A 21,987-nucleotide genomic window follows, 5' to 3' on the forward strand; every position below is an offset into this window, starting at 1 on the left:
TTTTTTCTATCACCTGCTCTCTCTGTCAACTTCCCTCTGCTTTTGATTACTGATGTACATGCTTTTGCCTGTAAGAACTTAAGATTTGATATACAGTACCTCTATACTCTTTTCTTAAACTCTCAGTTAATTGTCATTACTTCCTCACCCTATGGTGAAGTCCTTATGTATTAGAGATATATGAAAGACTTAACATTTGGTTTTATTGCCTTTTTTGTAAATAACACCTTTAAACTCTCATGTTACAATTGTGAATCCAAGCCTAATAATGCATGTTTATATTACCTCATGCATACTGTATTGTTTGTAAACATGTTTATGGTGTATGTAATACTTTGTGGAGCTTTTCTCCCCAGGCCTCTGCTGATAAAGGGCGCAAGCCCAGTCAGCCATTCCTGGTCAACAAATGTCAAATAAATAAATAAATAGAAATTAAGGTGTCTGCAAAATATCCCAACTACTAACATCAAAACCAAAATGTAAAAATGTCCCGCAGAGAAAACCAATTATTGAAAACTGTAAGAAAACCTAGTCAACACTTGAGTTTTCACTGTGTAATACCTTAAAACTCTGGTAACTGAGGCTCATGGGAAATATGCAAATGACCCTTAAGGACATCAAGTGTTTCAGCTATATGGCTTCTGAATGCCCATGACTTTTTGCATTTTTTCTTTTAAGTCTTTGTGGATACATTGAGGCCAATAAAGCTAAACCCCACTAGCAGTGGATATGCATATTTCGGCCTTCTTATTATCTCATCAGGACAGCATAAGAGGAGTGTTTGGCTATACTTTAGAAACACCTCAAAGACTTTAACAGAAAAAAAGTAAAAAGTCATGGACATTCAGACTTTGTGCTGACAAGGTCATAAGAAGGCCGAAATATGCATATCCATACAACAAAATTAAAGTTAGTTTATACACGTACTTCTGATTTTTTACATACTGATGATGTACTGACAACATATTGTAGCCATCACCTTTTTAAAGATTTCAGTTTTAAAACACGGGTAATGGATATTTGGTCATTCAAACCAGGCCAGTTCATGGCATTAAGTTTCAATTGCCAGCAAAATTCAAGTTTTTCCAGATTGAGTGTCCATGGACCTCCTCTATCTGACAAAACAAATTGTTTTAAAACAAAAAATTTAAAAGTGTGGTCAGGGTATTACATGGTATGTTGGGAAACAGAGTTGGTATCATTTTTAGTTCTAATATCATAAATGTGCTCATAAACTCTGTCACATAGACTCCTTTCTGTCTTACCAACATACAACCCTTCACAGTGTTGACATTGAGCACAATAAATAACTTTAGTAGAATTGCAGTTAGAGTATTTTTAGGTCTAAACTGGACACCATTAATGACAAATGAATTACTGGTTAAAATGTGCTTGCAATATGGGCAGCAGCTGCATTTTCCCATCCCAAAGTGCTTCAATTGTTGAACTGATTTCTTCTCAAATAAAGCTTTGTGGTTTTTCCCCTTCTTATAAAGAATGCTTGGAACCAAACCTACATGTTCTCCAGTGTGTCTGTCATTCAGAATATTCCAAATTTTACTTTTAAGTATGCTTCTAATACGGTAGCTGTCCAGATGAAATACGGTAATAAAGGACTTCTTACACTTATCGTTCCTGTTAGTGATATGTGTGGGTGTTTGTGTACCCATAACCGATGAGCTAATATGATCTTTCATTGTTGCCCCAAGGATGGGTAAAATGTAAGTGGATACCCATATTTCAAAAACATGTCCCTTAACAGGTTGCATTCGTCCCAAAACCTTTCCTCATCTGTGATCATTCGGATGGCATGGGCGAATTGTCCTTTAACAACTGCTCTCTTCTGCACTTGGGAATGTGCACTTGTGCAGTGGAGAAATTTGGTCAAAGACACAGCTGGAAACAGAGGCACTGAACACTTTAGGACCAAAATCAATAAACTTTTTAATGCAAAACCAATAAAAAACAAACAGTAATGTTTCCAGCAGTGTCTTTTATCTAGTTTGTCAATTTATTGTTTTTCAGTGTAGAAATTTGTTAGAGTAGGTTTCTTGCTAGAAAACTTCAGAAGTAAATCTTTTATTAATATTGTATTTTTTGAGCCAACCATGCTCTATGGGTATCATGAACTTGGTGGGTGAATTGGAGAAATTCTGTGGTGTTGATGAACTCTAGGACCTGGGAAATGATGTCAACATCTCCATTCCACAAATAAATATATCATCCAGGTACCTGGTGTAGAATTTGCATGAACTATAGAAAGTGGAATCAAAAATACATTTTTTTTCTCCCACTGTATCATGACTGCATTGGAAAATAAACACCTGGATGCCGAACCCAAGGCTATGCCTTTTGTCTGTAAAAAATCTATTTTTCAAAAATAATGAAATTATTTTTCAGCACCAGTTCAATAAGATTTTCATACATGTTTATGATTTCTTGTTGTAGTCCTTTATCAACTAAAAATTCACAAAACCATTCTAGGCCAACATGATGTGGGATGATAGAATCCAAGTTTTTTACATCAATTGTTATAAATACATATGATTCATGGTAGAGAATGTGATTAATTTTATCCAAAAAATCCAATAAATCATGACAGATGTTTGGTTCATCCATGACAAATTATTTGATCTTAACATCTAAAAATGTTTTGCTGGAGGACGAGGGACGGATCCTCTGGCATCTACAATTGGCCGAAGTGATGGTTGTTCAATACTGTTATGGAGTTTAGGAACCCCAAAAATGGAAAGTCAAGACACTAAGTGATTTTAAAAAAAAAGCATTTACACTTAGTAGTATTTCACAAACTCTAACAGTAGAACATACTGCTGATGTCGTCCAGGTAAACTCTCTTGATTCCCAGCCCTAGGGTCATGCCCAAAAGCTCCAGTCAGGATTTTGGATACAAGAACACAGTCAAATCACTTTTAAGAATACTACACATCATCCTCTTGCTATGTATAAAATTATGCCACAATTCAATTTTATAAATAGTGCTGACCTAAAATAGTGCACCTTCTCTAGACATACACAACACCTAAACAAAACCCAACTCAGACCTTTTTCAATTTATTGTTTTACCCCCAGGCACATCTGAAGAAGCTTAAGTGAAAGCACTGAACAACTCTGTTCTTAATTGGGCCTCACCAAAAAATAAATAGTTTACAAAGGCAGACTTCTAATGAACATGCAGATTTCTTAATTCCCAATCCTATCGATGTGCATAAAATTTCTAAAAAACCACCAATCAGGTCAAACAAAATGGGCCTCCACCACATTGGTCCCATTTGCCTGTTAACGTCTGAACCCACCAATTCAAGATAACATAAGCCCACCAATCTGGCTAACTAACCACACAACCAGCACACTTGGAATATGGACGTTACCTTATATGTTACTAGTGATACAAGCCCCTCCCCACATTTTGTATTGGGTATTCAAGTGTGTCCAAAGCCAATCATAGTTAAACAATAAAATCACATTGTAAAAATCCCAAACTCAAGAATTGTACTCCAAAAAAACACCAGAACCAGCAATGAAGGGGTACAGAAAAGCTCTTTAGTGTAAAAGAAAAAACTTTTTATTTTCCACTTTCATCCAAGCCAGGACTTCATCAAAATAACTCGATCTAAAACTCAATCATATTTAAACAGCATCCAACCAATAACAATGAACAACCTATTAATTACATAATTAACACTCAATTAAAAACACATCTGACAATAGTCAAATTTCAACAGCATTTTACATTAGGGCCTCTAGGTTAACAACTGATGATGGGGAATTTAACAAAGAACTGGAGATGATTATTTCTTTATTTGCAGATGAGGTTTTAATTATGTTTTTTAAGAACTAAAGCTGATGAAGTTAAGTCTAAAAGGGAGAATTTTTATCCCCTACTCTTATGAAACCCTTGGTCAGAAGAGGATGTAATGGTGGTGAAGGTAATGTTATGTGTAACCTTGATATGACTGTCATTTTTGACAACTGGAAGGTTTTGGAGGGTAATTCTGACTTATTTTCTTATGTTGGGATTAGGCCTAAGTTCATTTATAGAAACAACTACAATTTAAAAATGTTATTAGAAAATGACAATAGTAAAAGGGCTTTATGCTCTTATAGTGGGACCAAAACTAAGAGGATGTACAAATGTGGCAATTGCCATATTTGTAGGTACATCCTGGAGGGCCCACATCTGGTTTTAGACCATTTTATGTATACCATTCCCATTCTTGGTATCTTCACTTGTAAATCCAGGAGGGGGTTGTACATATCAGTGTATGTTCTAATTATGATGCTTACTATGTTGAGGATGACAACTGGGAGTTTCGGAGAAAGAATTAGGGAGAATTTATACGCTATTAAATCTAAGGACAAGAACAATGCCTTGTTTAAACATTCCTTAATCAGTGATGGGTTTAAAAAGTTTCTGTTTACTGTAATAGAGGCTGTTCCCTTAGACTTAAGAGGAGGTGATTTTAGGAATAAAGTGGAACAGAAAGAAACACTGTGGCAGATTAAACTTGGGGCAGATAAGGCAACGGGTCTCAATGAACATATTAACATTATATTTTTTTTATAAGGAAAGAGACTTTAGTCAGTAAAATGCTCTTGAAATTTGACTGTTGTCAGATGTGTTTTTATTTGAGTGTTGTTTATGTAATTAATGGGTTGTTCTTTGTTATTGGTTTGATGCTACTTAAACGTGATTGAGTTTTAAACAGAGTTATTCTGATGAAGTCCTACCTTGGATGAAAGCAGAAAATAATACGTTTTTTTTACACTAAAGTGTTTTTCTGTATCCCTTCAGTGCTGGTTCTTGTGGTTTTTTTTGAGTTTTTGTTGACTACCATCTTCAGCTGGGACTGCTGTGGAACACAATGACTGTATATAAAGTTTGTTATAATATTTTTGTAAAAGTAACAGCGCTCATCTGCCTTACTTCTAATTAAAGATATCTAACCTATCTCTGAATAAAAGTTTTTATGGCATGAACAGCCCTGTCTCACAATTATCTTCTTTTTAATCATTCTTTACATATTGCTAAATTGTTCCTTATTTGGGCCATATCTGGAGCTTAGGTAGATGATGCACTCTAGTTTTTGAATTCTGTTCTTAAGTTTTTACTGATCACCTTCACACTTGTCTACAGAGCAAGCGTATTTCCAATGAAGAGGTACAGAGGTGACACAATGATTGAATTAGTTGTGGAGTTCACAAACTAAATCGTAATATGTCTTAATGTGTAACTGTATATACAATTAATAAACTGGAGCCTTATTTTCTTATTTGTTCCACTTTATTCAGATATGTACACCTGCAGAGTATTTATTTTAGTAGACACTTATGAGTCAGGATAATAACAGTGCATTAACAAGGTGATGTTGCTAACAGTTATCATAGTGCAGCAGTCTAATTAAGGCATAGGTGAAAAATGAATTGTAGGTTTTGATGCAAAGATAGTCACAGCTTTATGGTTATAAATGTTTATGTTGAGCATACGATGAATTTAAGTATAGTTGTGTGTAACTGTTTTCTTCTTCTGTTTAGATATAAAATTAAAAGCACATTTTGGATGAATTATGAAGAAACTTTACTGAGCCATTAAAGTGAAAGTTAAGTGCTTTCATCTACTATTTTCAAGAGTCGTAGATGATAGCTAGTGAGTATGCTTTCAGTATGTCCATGTTTCAGTTTAGCCTTTTAGTGTTGACTTTTCCATTGTCTCTCCTCACAATGACATTTTGAGTACACTGACATTTACTGCCAAGCAGTTGGGGACCCTAAACACATACATCTTTTTTCTCATCTTATTGGGGCCTACTTGTCTGAAGCCTGTGTGTGTGTGTGTGTGTGTGTGTGTGTGTGTGTGTGTGTGTGTGTGTGTGTGTGTGTGTGTGTGTGTGTGTGTGTGTGTGTGCGTGTGTGTCTGTCTTAGAAGAACATGCTTAAGCTATATCTGTTATCTTTATCACTATAAAGACTCAGGCATCCAGCTGGTAGTAGCATAATCACATCAGCAGTAAATTGCTAAATTCAAACATGTGACAAATTAGCAATCATAATAATTGCCGAAAATATTAATTATGATGTATAAAATGTAGTGAAGAATGCATTAGGGAAAGGGGTCTTTCATACTCAGATCACCAGCTGAGTCTCAGCCTGAGGAAGGCTCTGCATTAGTTCAGAAAGGGAGATCAGTTGTTTATCTTCTTATTACATATAAAGAAGGTCTGGCTCTGACATGGACTTCTAGCTGTAATATTAGCAGCAACAACTAATCACCTCTTGGCCAATATAGCTGGGAAGGAGGGATTACACTTGGAGTGTGCCTGTATCAGGATCCTTTTTCTAGGGTGTCCACAGTGAGCACACCTACATGACTAGTTGATCACTAGTTAAAAACACAAAACAAGAATTATTGTTTGGGAATGATGTGAGTAACTGATTCAACTTTGGTACATCAAGATTCATTCATCTAAGTTTTTTTTTTTTTGTTTTGGGGCCTTACGACTACTGCCTTTCTGGCATATCATTTTTATACTGTTTGAAATACTTCCCAACTCCTTCCTACTGCACAAGTTCAATGGAAGTAAAATACAACATATGTAAGAACCATACCTCTCAAATGCCCAGAATTTTGCAGAAAGTCCAGACTTTTGCCTCTTATTTTTTTGTTTGTTCCTAATAAAATTTTTTTGTTTTTCTCCATAAAATCATTAAAGAGTGAAGTAACTAAATAATGACAGATGTTTGAGCTTATGACTATATATCCTTTAGAAAATGCATGTGAATGCAAATCCTGTCACTCTACTGATGTTCTAAGCTTATAAGCGCAATATTTAAAACTTGTCCCTGATTTGGGGACTTTGCACTATCATTACTTATTATATTTGACTGTATGCAATAATCATGTCCAGAATTCCTGTGCTAAGAGGTACAATACAAATGTTATGTGGCTGGAATTTGACAGGACCCTCTTCAGATGGCATTCCTCTTGCCCTTCTGGCCACTTTCAGGATGAATATATCTGTAACAGTAGCAAGCTTGTAATTTGACGCATAGTTCCCATTTGATTATATCCTTCAATTTTACTCATTCTACTTCCATAGGAGCAAACCTAATAATCATGGGGCAGCTGCACCCTTTCAAACCCCATGCCTAACCATGGTATGAGTAAGCAGGAGCCGCACATAACCTGACTGCAGGAGCTAGAGAATAAAATAACTGTGCTGAGGAGATGGTGCTAAGGAAGGGGTATAAACTTTTACCTACTGCACAGACCCTTCACAAAGACCCAGCACATGATATCCTGAGGATTTATGGCTTCTAAAGAAAGAAACACATCATACACAAAACACTGATATCTTCAATCATCACATTGAAAGAAGTCATCAAACATTATTTAAAAAAAAGAACAAAGAAAACATTTTTGAAGGGGATCAAGTTTCTTTGCACTCCCACTGCTCTAAAAATACAATAATGGCGAGATAGCCCATTTCTGTTGGAAATGAAGTTTTGTGATCTTGAAATTTAGAACAGCTAAAAGGCATGGCTAAAGTAGGCCGTACAGAACACTTATAATTACCCGAGTCTCACATTACTCCAATTGAATCAAATTATAGGATCACATAGTCTCCATCTTTATGATATAAAAATCAGTGCTGATTCTATATCGTTCCCAGTTCTGATACCAATAACCAGATCTATAACAAAAAGCACTGTAACCCTACAAAGAGAAGTCTATCCACTGAACCGATGCAATATTGACCTATAGCTATCATTTGTCCTCGCACTAAAATACTTGAATAATGTATTAATCAGCAGTTGTTCCCTAGCCCTGCTTCATTCATAAAATACTTAAGAATGTCACAGCCAGTTTATGGTATGCAAAACATACCACGTTGTTATGAATGAACGTCAACACTGTATTACCAGCATACTATAAAATAACTCTTAAAACATCATAATAATCTAGGTACACTGAAGATTCCTGCTAACCTGACAACATGACAGACAGCCCACACCGGCCCGGGCTATCTGTTACTAACAGAGTGTCATACTCACTCTGCCTCCTAGGCAAAACGTATCACTGGCCAGATCCAGCTTTAAAGTCAGGTCACTCCCACATTCCTGAAGGTTTATGTCACCCAGAAAAGATGGGGGAGGGGGTTGTGGGGGTGGGGCAGGCTGCACAGTGACTGCCCACCAGGTGACCAGTTTGAGCAGCATCTTCCCCCTTCTTTCCTGGCCCTTAGCAAAGTGAAATAGCCAACCACAACAGTAATAAAAATAAAGAACACAACAACTATTAAACTTTCATTCAAAACATATAAACAACACTTTGACACATAGCACCTTTAACCAATGATTTAAGTGAGCAATGCTGTAAACCTGTCTTAGAGTAGCAAATCTTGCAAAAAAGAGGTAAGATCAAGGTTGAACAAGTCCCACCTCATGTCACAGAGGTGAACTCTTTCCTTCTGATATCAAATTAGGTCTTTATTTGTAAAGTCCCAGTGGCTGATTATTCAAAACCCTAACCAGAGGAAGAGAGCGTGATCTTATGATTCAGGTATTTCCAGGCTGTCTCTGAAGCTACAAGCTTATTAGTCCCATGTCAAAATAATCTAGGCACTACCAATGACCCAGCAACTAGCAAACCAGGGTGTAGATGCTTAACAGTTACTAAACCCCTCAGAGTACTGCAGAGTAACCTGCACTTGGGGATCTTACCAATGTCAATACTACCTAAGTAATGACAATGTGTAGCTGTCCCAAATCAGATATAAGCCGAAGTAGTGCTGGCAACAACTGATCCCAAGTCATTCCACCAAAGCCTTTCCAGATTATGTTCCCAGAGTGGTGGTCTGTATCCAAGTGCAAGCCTCTTCATCAAACTTTGGCTGTGCTGAATGCCTAGCAAACAACAGAGTGTTCCAAAATGAAAATATGAAGACTGTCTGGAATTGGAAAAGAAAATAGCCCATTCTCTACTGACTGTCCTTCCCTAGCTAGATCACAGCCTTCACCTATATGAAAATAATTCTGAATGTACTATTGGAGGGAGTACTTAAGATAAAGGTACTGTTGGATAAGGAGATTTGTGAAGGGAGAATCACTGGGCTCTTTCAATCTCCCCATTAGGCTTGGTGACTGGAAAGTGGAAGAGAAAGAGGCTAAGACACCAGAACGGAATGGCAAAAGTTCTTAAAAGTACTACTGCCTTTAAAGAATGAAGCTTTATGTAAGCAGGAATGCAGGTCCTAAGATACTTAGCCACATCTGGGAAAACAAATACTAAGTACTCCCTCATACTCCCTCATTAGGCCACACCGAGTATAATGCCCCATTTGGCATGTACCTCATTAGACACATGCAACAGCTGGAAAGGTCACAAAAGTACCTCACAAAGAGGATCCTAGGCCTTAAAAAGATACCCTACGTGGACAGACTTAAAAAACTCCAGCTATTCTCTGTCTCATATTGTCTACTAAGAGACGATCTCTGCTTGACTTACAAGGCCATGTCTGACCTAGCTCTGTTAGAAATGCTACATCTATAGAAATCCAAATCCCACCGCACCACACACTCCAGAGACCTCAACCTCATTACCACAATCAACAGAATATGCTGGAGGGACAGGTTCATAACCCAGAGACTGCTCTTGCTCTGGAATAACCTTCCCATATATGTCAAGAAGAGCACCTCACTGGCCCTCCAAGAGAAATCTTGATGAGTGGATGGGAAACAGAAAGTTGACCCCGGGGATCACTGCAGTGGCTCTACTTGATAGAGGCACTTGGAACTAATGTTGGGTGGCACGATGCCAGGGCACTTCTATGGGCTAGACTTGTAAAGGCTCTAGGGCCATTAGCCTAGTACACACCTATGAACCTAAGCTATTCAAGTAAAGGGGAAAAAAACAATAAAAGGGAGAAAGTAACAAGGTAGGAGATGTGTCCACATTACCTGGTGATACAGACCTGATTCATCAGCTTTGTATCTCTTAATGCACACTAAAATAGCATCATGGACTACAGTCACATGAAGCCATCATTAGGATGCCAGTGACTATTTATGTAGAAGGGTCCTTCATATAACCAGGTAAACAGAGTAGCCTACGGGCTATATGTATGTGATAGTTCTTTGCTGTTGTGTGAACATCCCATAACAGTTTTTAGCAAAGGTTTTACAACACAGTGCTATGAATAAGAAACTGTGCTCTTGAACCAGTCACAGCCTTTCAAAAGTCTACTCACAAACCAGTTTTTAGTAAACTCAGAGAAACTCACCAGCAAGCTAAGAGCTTCTAAATGTAAGTTATCAGTTCTGGTAGCTTTCTCTTAACCCAAAATGACTTTTAAGCAATGTTCTATTAGATGTGGTAACCACAGTCACTCTTCTTTGGGAATTTCTAGCAGAAACAATTAAAGGATCTAATCGAAGATCCATATGTTCTCTTGATTAGGAACCTTGGAGTTATGCCACAACAGAGGTGCTATTTGTCTCCAGTCATCCACAGGTTGGCTGGGATTTGAGTGGGTGAGACTGGCACTTCTGAGGCCAGATTAAGAAACTTTGATACCTGTAGATGGGAAACAGAGTCAAGTGAGCCCCAAGAATGTTTTCAGCATAAAAAGACAAATTAGTAAGCAAACTGTGGAGAGACAATAATCTCAAAAGTGACTGAACCCACCAAGACCTGGATGACATTTTAGTCAGTACTAGTATCACATCCTGGTTGTCGCATCAAAATATGACTTTCTTGTTACATAAGTTCTTGCCAAACTATTGCTGCTACCCAAGTGGACATGATTTCCAGGAAGTTGATATCTTTATTCCCCAACAACAAGGCCTGGGTGTGGAAAACCACCTCCTTTTGAAGTAAGTGCCCATGATACGCCCAGCGCTGCATCTGTGAAGAATTGCAAAGAATTAGTTATATGATAATAAAAGGATTACCACTGAGTGGTGTAAAGGGTGTAGCGAACGATGAAAATTGCAGTATAAAATGTAACAAATAAACAGTTGCTCGTTCGCTGTCACACCAGGCAGTAACAAAAAGATTCTTTCCACGTCTCTTCAGACCTTAGTTCTTAAAAAAGTACAATCCAAAAGGACAAAACAGTTCCAAATAGATTTATAAATCCACTCTCACTTCTGAGCGCGATAAAATAATTTATTGCAATACACACAGTTGGCAAGCGCTTTCGCTGAATAGCTTTTTCAAACCAAAAACAGTTAATTCCAAAAAGGATGCTTATATACTAAAAATAAAACAATTATTCAATTAACAACAATCCTTAAAGGTAAATGCTCAAAAAAATGTTGAAATAAAATACAAAAACATGCAAACGTATAAATACATATATACATGTTTTTTAAAAAGACATACATATGTTACTTCATAGAATTTATGTTAAAAAATTCATTCAAATCTTTATTAAAACACTATAAAATTCTTATTCATTATAAGAAATTCTTACCACTAGCTTTATCTCATTCTGAACCTCCTATTTTTTAAAATGGGTTTTAATGGTACCCTGTCATTGAGCACTGGACTAATATGGGCTTGAGTTCTTATTATCCATTGTCTCTCAACTTGTTCAGTATAATTACTGACATCACCCCCTCTGATATTAGGTACATTCACTTGCAGTACAGAGAACAAAAATCTGTGCGTATTGCCATATTGGCTAATATGTTTAGATAATGCATTCACCTCCGATCTAATACGAATTTGATAGAGGTGTTCTCTGATTCTTTCTTTTAACATCCTGTCCGTCTTACCTATGTGAAACGAACAACAGGACACACAATTTGCAATATAAATCACATGCTTGGTTTCACAACTAGCACTTACTTTAAAAGAAAAAACCTGTCCAGTAACTGGTTGAACAAAAGTACTGGTGTTGCTGATATGGCAACAAAAATTACAACGATTACATGGTTGTGTACCTTCAAAACTAGAATTATCTCTTTGGTGTATTGAGTCTCTAAAACATAATAGCCTGTGCAAATTTTTCTTATTTTTGTAAGTAAAGCGTGGTTGTTCTCCTGCATATTTTCTAACTTCAGAGTCCAAAGTGAGCAGGTTCCAATGTTTAACAATAATATTTTTGATACCGTGCACATCCTGTGTATAAAAAAGAGGGAACCTCTGTTGGTTCTGACCACTGACATTGTCAGTAGTTCCAATAATGTTGGTTTCATAAACCCGTGACCCCATCTCAGAGAAAATTGGACATGCTTTCCCTTCCCTAATACTTCTGACCTGAGTAAACGCCCTGTCAATTTCACCCGATTTATAATTCCTATTATGAAACTTGATGTTAAGATCGTGTAACTCCCTTTCAAAGTCATCATGACAGGGGTTCAACCTTGACGCCCTGATACCTTGCCCTTTAAGAATGTTAAAAAAGATGTGGTCAGGGTGCATACTGTCTCTATATAGAAGTGTATTCTTATAACATAATTTCCTGTGTACCCCAGTATTAAAGTCTCCATCAACTAATTGCCATATATTGACGTCCAGGAACGATATGTTTTGATCGGAAAAATTCATAGTAAATTTCAGGAACGGAGTCAACATATTCACTTGTTTATCAAAAAGCATTAATTCATCCAAACTACCATTCCATAAGAAGAATAAATCATCCACGAAACGTCTATAAAACAAGACATGCTTCTGGAATAGATCTAAACTGCAAAGTTTCTTCTCTTCCCACAATGCCATAACCAGGTTGGCGTAGCTATTGGCACACGAGGTGCCCATAGCCATGCCATCCTTCTGCAAGAAGAGATCACTATTGAACAAAAAAATTGCTTTCCAACACTATATCTAGCAATGTGCAAAGAAAATCTATCCTACTAGGCAATAAGTCGGAATGCATGGTCAGATACTCATATATACTCTCCAGCCCCTTATTATTAGGAATATTGGTAAATAACGAATTTACATCCATTGTAACCAATATCAAATTCAGATCACCAAGATGATTTTTAGTTATTCCATAGAAATCTAACAAAAAATGCTTAGAATCCTTTAATATTATTTTATTACTATTCACATAAGGTCTTAAAATCTTTTCTAAATAGATAGAAATGTGTTCGGTTATCCAGTTCCGACCAGATACAATCAGTCTCATCGGAGGGTTGATAGGGTCCTTATGAATTTTAGGCAGGCCCTGAAGAGATGGAATAGTAGGACTATCAATCAAAAAATAATTGAATAATTGGTAATCTGGAACACCTAGTTTATACATATCCTCATGACTATTATAAACTCAAGCTTCTCCAACTTTTAAGCAATTCATGAATATGGTGTCAGTAGTATCGCAATTGGAAATGAACACTATTAAAGGAAGAACTGAAAGAACTACATCATTATACGTAGCATGGCAAAAAGTAACTGAAATACTAAGAATAATGACTGCAGCAGATTATAATCAGGAAACAATTGTATAGAAAGTCAATTATATGTCAACAATAGACACCCTTGTAAATACTTTATTTTGGTTTTAATGTTTGATATCTGTTTAGAGGTTTTAGCCTACCTTTTTAAATAATCTGTAAATACTTCATTGTCATAATAACATGCATTCATGTTTTCTTGTTTTTGGAAATGAATAAAAATATTTAAAAAAAAAAAAGACTATTATAAACTCTAGATATAAAATGTTGTACATCTAAGGTTGTGATGGGGGTGTAATACTTAACATCTTGTAACATTTCATTCATGCTAGTTCTGTATGAACCTTTATCTAACAGTACTATGGGGCCACCTTTGTCAGCGGGCCTGATAGAAATATTTCTATCATTCATTAGATCATGCAAAGCCCTAGTCTGCTTATGATTCAAATTATTTCTCCTAAAATAAGTATTCTCATTTTCCAATGAATAAATTTCCCTTTCAACAATTTTATTAAAAACCTCTAATGAGTGATGTAAATTTGGTGTCATTAAACTGGGTTTACGGAACTCTTTGCTAATATTATCAGATACTTTATCAGCAAACATCATTTTCAATTGTAAATTCCTTGTAAATAGCCTTAAATCTAAAATTGTATCAGTTATACAACTTCGTTTTGAAGGGATAAAAGATAGGCCTCTATTCAAGACCTCTAACTCATACTGGTTCAATGGTCTCTGGGAGAGATTATAAACTATGTTAGTCTCTCCCACATCTTTTTCAAAGTTGGTTCCCTTATATCGTTGCTTTGAGCCTTTCTTTTTGGTCTGCCTCTGCACATCGAGCGATTTCTGCCCCTGCGGTTGTTCTCTGCTATAGGGAAAAGGCTAGAAACTTCCCCTTCCCTGCTAAAAATATTTTGTGTGCTGCGTACTTTATTTCGTACCACCTGAGCTTGTTCAATGTTATCTACAGGCTCGGCATGATGATTTGCAATAATCTCATTCGTACTATTTAAGGGTTCATTCAATGGTACATGTAAAACCTCCTCAGCATTCCCTACAGGTGTGTTGCTAGAACTAGAATTAGCAGTATGTACATCACGCTCAGTCTTGATAGCCAATAATGGTTTTACATTAGTCGTAACATTATTCCTACTATCATTATTATTTATATTATCATTGGTCCGCTCTTGCAATGGACCTGTTCTACCATTAGAGCCCATAGGTCCTGCATAATTACTGGGCCAAGTAAAGACTTGGCCCAATGAGAAATCATTATTATCTCTTACCAATTTATGTTTTTTTTCTGTTCTAATAACCTTTTTTCAAAGAGGTATACATTATCCATCAAACAATCAAGTCTGGAATCAACAATGCGTTTATCAAAGTCATTATACAAATTAAAATGTCTTTTCTTAATACAGTCTTGTAGTGAGCATTCTTCAGGCATGAAAAACTCATTCATGAGTTTCATATAACTAAGGCTCACCTCTATATTCAGCTGTTGCCACCGACTCAAAAGTTCACGATATTTATTGCCAGTAGTCAGCATCTTAAGCACCCTTAACCCATGCGGTACCAGCCTCTTATTGATACAAACTTCAAAGTGAAAGCGCTGTAGCTGCAGACGTTTTAATTTGAGTAGTTCAAACTCTAGCAAATTCAAAGCAGAATCTAGTCTCTCTGCCTCCTCACTGCTCAGCATCATGTTACCTTTGGCCGCGATACACTCGCATCCAATCAAAGGGTTGACTCTCACATCAATGCAATGTTGTAGCCATTCAAATGGCGTTTTTTTTTAAACAGAAGCTCCAGGATTATATGGAAGTTCCAAGTTAACATCAAGTCCCGTTGTAACTGATTCTGCCATAACACCAATGTGGTATAATAAATATATAACAAAAATATATGATAATAAAAGGATTACTACTGATTGGTGTAAAGGGTGTAGCGAACGATGAAAATTGCAGTATAGAATGTAACAAATAAACAGTTGCTCGTTCGCTGTCACACCAGGCAGTAACAAAAAGATTCTTTCCACTACTCTTCAGACCTTAGTTCTTAAAAAAGTACAATCCAAAAGGACAAAACAGTTCCAAATAGATTTATAAATCCACTCTCACTTCTGAGCACGATAAAATAATTTATTTCAATACACAGTTGGCAAGTGCTTTCGCTGAATAGCTTTTTCAAACCAAAAACAGTTAATTCCAAAAAGAATGCTTATATACTAAAAATAAAACAATTATTCAATTAACAACAATCCATAAAGGTAAATGCTCAAAAAAATGTTGAAATAAATAAAATACAAAAACATGTAAACATATAAATACATATATACATGTTTTTTTTAAAAATACATACATATGTTACTTCATAGAATTTATGTTAAAAAATTAATTCAAATCTTTATTAAAACACTATAAAATTCTTATTGATTATAAGAAATTCTTACAACTAGCTTTATCTCATTCTGAACCTCCTATCTTTTAAAATGGGTTTTAATGGTACCCTGTCACTGAGCCCTGGACTAATATGGGCTTGAGTTCTTATTATCCATTGTGTCTCAACTTGTTCAGTATAATTACTGACATCACCCCCTCTGATATTAGGTACATTCACTTGCAGTACAGAGAACAAAAATCTGTGCGTATTGCCATACTGGCTAATACCTATGTAAAATGAACGACAGGACACACAATTTGCAATATAAATCACTGGAACCTGCTCACTTTGGACCCTGAAGTTAGAAAATATGCAGGAGAACAACCACGCTTTACTTACAAAAATAAGAAAAATTTGCACAGGCTATTATGTTTTAGAGACTCAATACACCAAAGAGATAATTCTAGTTTTGAAGGTACACAACCATGTAATCGTTGTAATTTTTGTTGCCATATCAGCAACACCAGTACTTTTGTTCAACCAGTTACTGGACAGGTTTTTTTCTTTTAAAGTAAGTGCTAGTTGTAAAACCAAGCATGTGATTTATATTGCAAATTGTGTGTCCTGTCGTTCGTTTTACATAGGTAAGACGGACAGGATGTTAAAAGAAAGAATCAGAGAACACCTCTATTAAATTCGTATTAGATCGGAGGTGAAAGCATTATCTAAACATATTAGCCAGTATGGTAATACGCACAGATTTTTGTTCTCTGTACCACAAGTGAACGTACCTTATATCAGAGGGGGTGATGTCAATAATTATACTGAACAAGTTGAGACACAATGGATAATAAGAACTCAAGCCCATATTAGTGCAGGACTCAATGACAGGGTACCATTAAAACCCATTTTAAAAAATAGGAGGTTCAGAATGAGATAAAGCTAGTTGTAAGAATTTCTTGTAATCAATAAGAATTTTATAGTGTTTTAATAAAGATTTGAATTAATTTTTTAACATAAATTCTATGAAGTAACATATGTATGTCTTTTTTAAAAACATGTATATATGTATTTATATGTTTACATGTTTTTGTATTTTATTTATTTCAACATTTTTTTGAGCATTTACCTTTAAGGATTGTTGTTAATTGAATAATTGTTTTATTTTTTAGTATATAAGCATTCTTTTTGGAATTAACTGTTTTTGGTTTGAAAAAGCTATTCAGCGAAAGCGCTTGCCAACTGTGTATTGCAATAAATTATTTTATCGTGCTCAGAAGTGAGAGTGGATTTATAAATCTATTTGGAACTGTTTTGTCCTTTTGGATTGTACTTTTTTAAGAACTAAGGTCTGAAGAGACGTGGAAAGAATCTTTTTGTTACTGCCTGGTGTGACAGTGAACGAGCAACTGTTTATTTGTTACATTTTATACTGCAATTTTCATTGTTCGCTACACCCTTTACACCAATCAGTGGTAATCCTTTTATTATCATATATTTTTGTTATATATTTATTATACCACATTGGTGTTATGGCAGAATCAGTTACAACGGGACTTGATGTTAACTTGGAACTTCCATATAATCCTGGAGCTTCTGTTTAAAAAAAAAACGCCATTTGAATGGCTACAATGTTGCACTGATGTGAGCGTCAACCCTTTGATTGGATGCGAGTGTATCGCAGCCGAAGGTAACATGACGCTGAGCAGTGAGGAGGCAGAGAGACTAGATTCTGCTTTGAATTTGCTAGAGTTTGAACTACTCAAATTAAAACGTCTGCAGCTACAGCGCTTTCACTTTGAAGTTTGTATCAATAAGAGGCTGGTACCGCGTGGGTTGAGGGTGCTTAAGATGCCGACTACTGGCAATAAATATCCTGAACTTATGAGTCGGTGGCAACAGCTGAATATAGAGGTGAGCCTTAGTTATATGAAACTCATGAATGAATTTTTCATGCCTGAAGAATGCTCACTACAAGACTCTATTAAGAAAAGACATTTTAATTTGTATAATGACTTTGATAAATGCATTGTTGATTCCAGACTTGATTGTTTGATGGATAATGTATACCTCTTTGAAAAAAGGTTATTAGAACAGAAAAAACATAAATTGGTAAGAGATAATAATGATTTCTCATTGGGCCAAGTCTTTATTTGGCCCAGAAGTTATGCAGGACCTATGGGCCCTAATGGTAGAACAGGTCCGTTGCATGAGCGGACCAATGATAATATAAATAATAATGATATTAGGAATAATGTTACGACTAATGTAAAACCATTATTGGCTATCAACACTGAGCGTGATGTACATACAGCTAATTCTAGTTCTAGCAGCACACTTGTAGGGAATGCTGAGGAGGTTTTACATGTACCATTGAATGAACTCTTAAATAGTACAAATGAGATTATTGCAACTCATAATGCCAAGCCTGTAGATAACATTGAACAAGCTCAGGTTGTACGAAATAAAGTAGGCAGCACACAAAATCTTTTTAGCAGGGAAGGGGAAGTTTTTAGCTCTTTCCCTATAGTGGAGAACAATTGCAGGGGCAGAAATCGCTTGATGAGCAGAGGCAGACCAAACAGAAAGGCTCAAAGCAATGATATAAGGGAACCAACTTTGAAAAAGATGTGGGAGAGACTAACATAGTTTATAATCTCTCCCACAGACCATTGAACCAGTATGAGTTAGAGGTCTTGAATAGAGGACTATCTTTTATCCCTTCAAAACAAAGTTGTATAACTGATACAATTTAGATTTAAGGCTATTTACAAGGAATTTACAATTGAAAATGATGTTTGCTGATAAAGTATCTGATAATATTAGCAAAGAGTTCCATAAACCCAGTTTAATAACACCAAATTTACATCCCTCATTAGAGGTTTTTAATAAAATTGTTGAAAGGGAAATTTATTCATTGGAAAATGAGAATACTTATTTTAGGAGAAATAATTTGAATCATAAGCAGACTAGGGCTTTGCCTGATCTAATGAATGATAGAAATATTTCTATCAGGCCCGCTGACAAAGGTGGCCGCATAGTACTGTTAGATAGAGGGTCATACAGTACTAGCATGAATGAAATGTTACAAGATGCTAAGTATTACACCCCCATCACAACCTTAGATGTACAACATATATCTAGAGTTTATAATAGTCTTGAGGATATGTATAAACTAGGTGTTCTAGATTAACAATTATTCAATTATTTATTTTTTGATTGGTAGTCCCACTATTCCATCTATTCAGGGCCTGCCTAAAATTCATAATGATCCTGTCAACCCCCCGATGAGACCGATTGCATCTGGTTGGAACTGGATAACCGAACACATTTCTATCTATTTAGAAAAGATTTTAAGGCCTTATGTGAATAGTAATAAAATAATATTAAAGGATTCTAAGCATTTTTTGTTAGATTTCTATGGAATAACTAAAAAATCATCTTGGTGATCTGAATTTGATATTGGCTACAATGGATGTAAATTCGCTATTTACCAATATTCCTAATAATAAGGGGCTGGAGAGTATATATGAGTATCTGACCATGCATTCTGACTTATTGCCTAGTAGGATCGATTTTCTTTGCACATTGCTACAAATAGTGTTGGAAAGCAATGTTTTTTTGTTCAATAGTGATCTCTTCTTGCAGAAGGGTGGCATGGCTATGGGCACCTTGTCTGCCAATAGCTACGCCAACCTGGTTATGGCATTGTGGGAAGAGAAGAAACTTTCTAGTTTAGATCTATTCCAGAAGCACGTCTTGTTTTATAGACGTTTCGTGGATGATTTATTCTTCTTAGACTTTAGTTTGGATGAATTAATGCTTTTTGATAAACAAGTGAATATGTTGACTCCGTTCCTGAAATTTACTATGAATTATTCCGATCAAAACATATTGTTCCTGGACGTCAATATATGGCGATTAGTTGATGGAGACTTTAATACTGGGGTACACAGGAAATTATGTTATAAGAATACACTTCTATATAGGGACAGTATGCACCCTGACCACATGTTTTTTAACATTCTTAAAGGGCAAGGTATCAGGGCGTCAAGGTTGAACCCCTGTCATGATGATTTTGAAAGGGAGTTACACGATCTTAACATCAAGTTTCGTAATAGGAATTATAAATCGGGTGAAATTGACAGGGCGTTTACTCAGGTCAGAAGTATTAGGGAAGGGAAAGCATGTCCAATTTTCTCTGAGATGGGGTCACAGGTTTATGAAACCAACATTATTGGAACTACTGACAATGTCAGTGGTCAGAACCAACCGAGGTTCCCTCTTTTTTATACACAGGATGTGCACGGTATCAAAAATATTATTGTTAAACATTGGAACCTGCTCACTTTGGACCCTGAAGTTAGAAAATATGCAGGAGAACAACCACACTTTACTTACAAAAATAAGAAAAATTTGCACAGGCTATTATGTTTTAGAGACTCAATACACCAAAGAGATAATACTAGTTTTGAAGGTACACAACCATGTAATCGTTGTAATTTTTGTTGCCATATCAGCAACACCAGTACTTTTGTTCAACCAGTTACTGGACAGGTTTTTTCTTTTAAAGTAAGTGCTAGTTGTGAAACCAAGCATGTGATTTATATTGCAAATTGTGTGTCCTGTCGTTTTACATAGGTAAGACGGACAGGATGTTAAAAGAAAGAATCAGAGAACACCTCTATCAAATTTGTATTAGATCTGAGGTGAATGCATTATCTAAACATATTAGCCAGTATGGCAATACGCACAGATTTTTGTTCTCTGTACTGCAAGTGAATGTACCTAATATCAGAGGGGGTGATGTCAGTAATTATACTGAACAAGTTGAGAGACAATGGATAATAAGAACTCAAGCCCATATTAGTCCAATGCTCAATGACAGGGTACCATTAAAACCCATTTTAAAAAATAGGAGGTTCAGAATGAGATAAAGCTAGTTGTAAGAATTTCTTATAATGAATAAGAATTTTATAGTGTTTTAATAAAGATTTGAATGAATTTTTTAACATAAATTCTATGAAGTAACATATGTATGTCTTTTTAAAAAACATGTATATATGTATTTATATGTTTACATGTTTTTGTATTTTATTTATTTCAACATTTTTTTGAGCATTTACCTTTAAGGATTATTGTTAATTGAATAATTGTTTTATTTTTTAGTATATAAGCATTCTTTTTGGAATTAACTGTTTTTGGTTTGAAAAAGCTATTCACAAAGCTTGCCAACTGTGTATTGCAATAAATTATTTTATCGTGCTCAGAAGTGAGAGTGGATTTATAAATCTATTTGGAACTGTTTTGTCCTTTTGGATTGTACTTTTTTAAGAACTAAGGTCTGAAGAGACGTGGAAAGAATCTTTTTGTTACTGCCTGGTGTGACTGCGAACGAGCAACTGTTTATTTGTTACAAAGAATTAGTTATAACATAATCACCTTGCCAAAGACACAGACAAAGTAAAATAAAAAGAGGGACTACAACAAAAGGTCTGATTTTTACCCTTAAATTAACCCTGACCCATTGGTGTTTTTGTTGTCCTCCACAAAGCAAACTGGCTAGGGATATTGAGAAAATTCTCCCTAGAGACACTGTTCTACATGCAAAATGTATCAAACCAGAAACTTCATTCACTTCAGCCACCTCAACTTTTTTATATGACAGAAAAGATCTGATCAATTAATTCAAACAATCCAGCTTAGCTTTTGGTAATCTAAAACAGGAGTAAATCAAATCCAATTCAAGAACCAGAAATTTAAGAGACTTACATTTAAGTGTAAGCCATCTGCTGACCTTCCTCTTTGAATATAGTGATGCCTTCTTATGTCTCTTGCTCTCCTTCCCCTACAGTCAAAAAAATCAAGATGCTGAATTATTCACTGCTCAGGCTCTGTATTCCCATCACCACCGTAATGCTGCACTAAACTTTACGAAGGTGGCACAAGCCACCCCACAGCGAAATTGTATAGCTACATATCAAAATAATAACTGCCTCAAAGTACATATCCATTAGGTGCCAATCCTTTTCCTATACACAGAGTAGCCAAAAAGCTTATTCCACACTGAATAAGATGGTGAATCAGACAAAACCTACCCTTCCTCTTTCTAGACTCCAAACCTAATAGACAGACTTTAAATTATTCAAGCAGTAAGAGATTGAAAGAGTTGAGAGATTCTCC

The 21,987-nt window shown here is 35.8% G+C and overlaps 1 long non-coding RNA gene across 1 annotated transcript in view; it reads right to left on the minus strand.

Annotated features, from left to right (window-relative positions):
* Positions 1–21,652, minus strand: part of LOC122798655 — a 59,395-nt gene extending 37,743 nt beyond the window's left edge. The window contains exon 1 of the long non-coding RNA XR_006364291.1: positions 21,577–21,652. This is a non-coding gene — a long non-coding RNA (uncharacterized LOC122798655). The remainder of the gene's footprint in view (positions 1–21,576) is intronic.
* Between the last annotated feature and the right edge of the window lie 335 nt (positions 21,653–21,987).

Source organism: Protopterus annectens, chromosome 3.part1, assembly GCF_019279795.1.
Source record: "Protopterus annectens isolate FY-2018-M chromosome 3.part1, PAN1.0, whole genome shotgun sequence".
NCBI classification, from domain to species: domain Eukaryota; kingdom Metazoa; phylum Chordata; order Ceratodontiformes; family Protopteridae; genus Protopterus; species Protopterus annectens.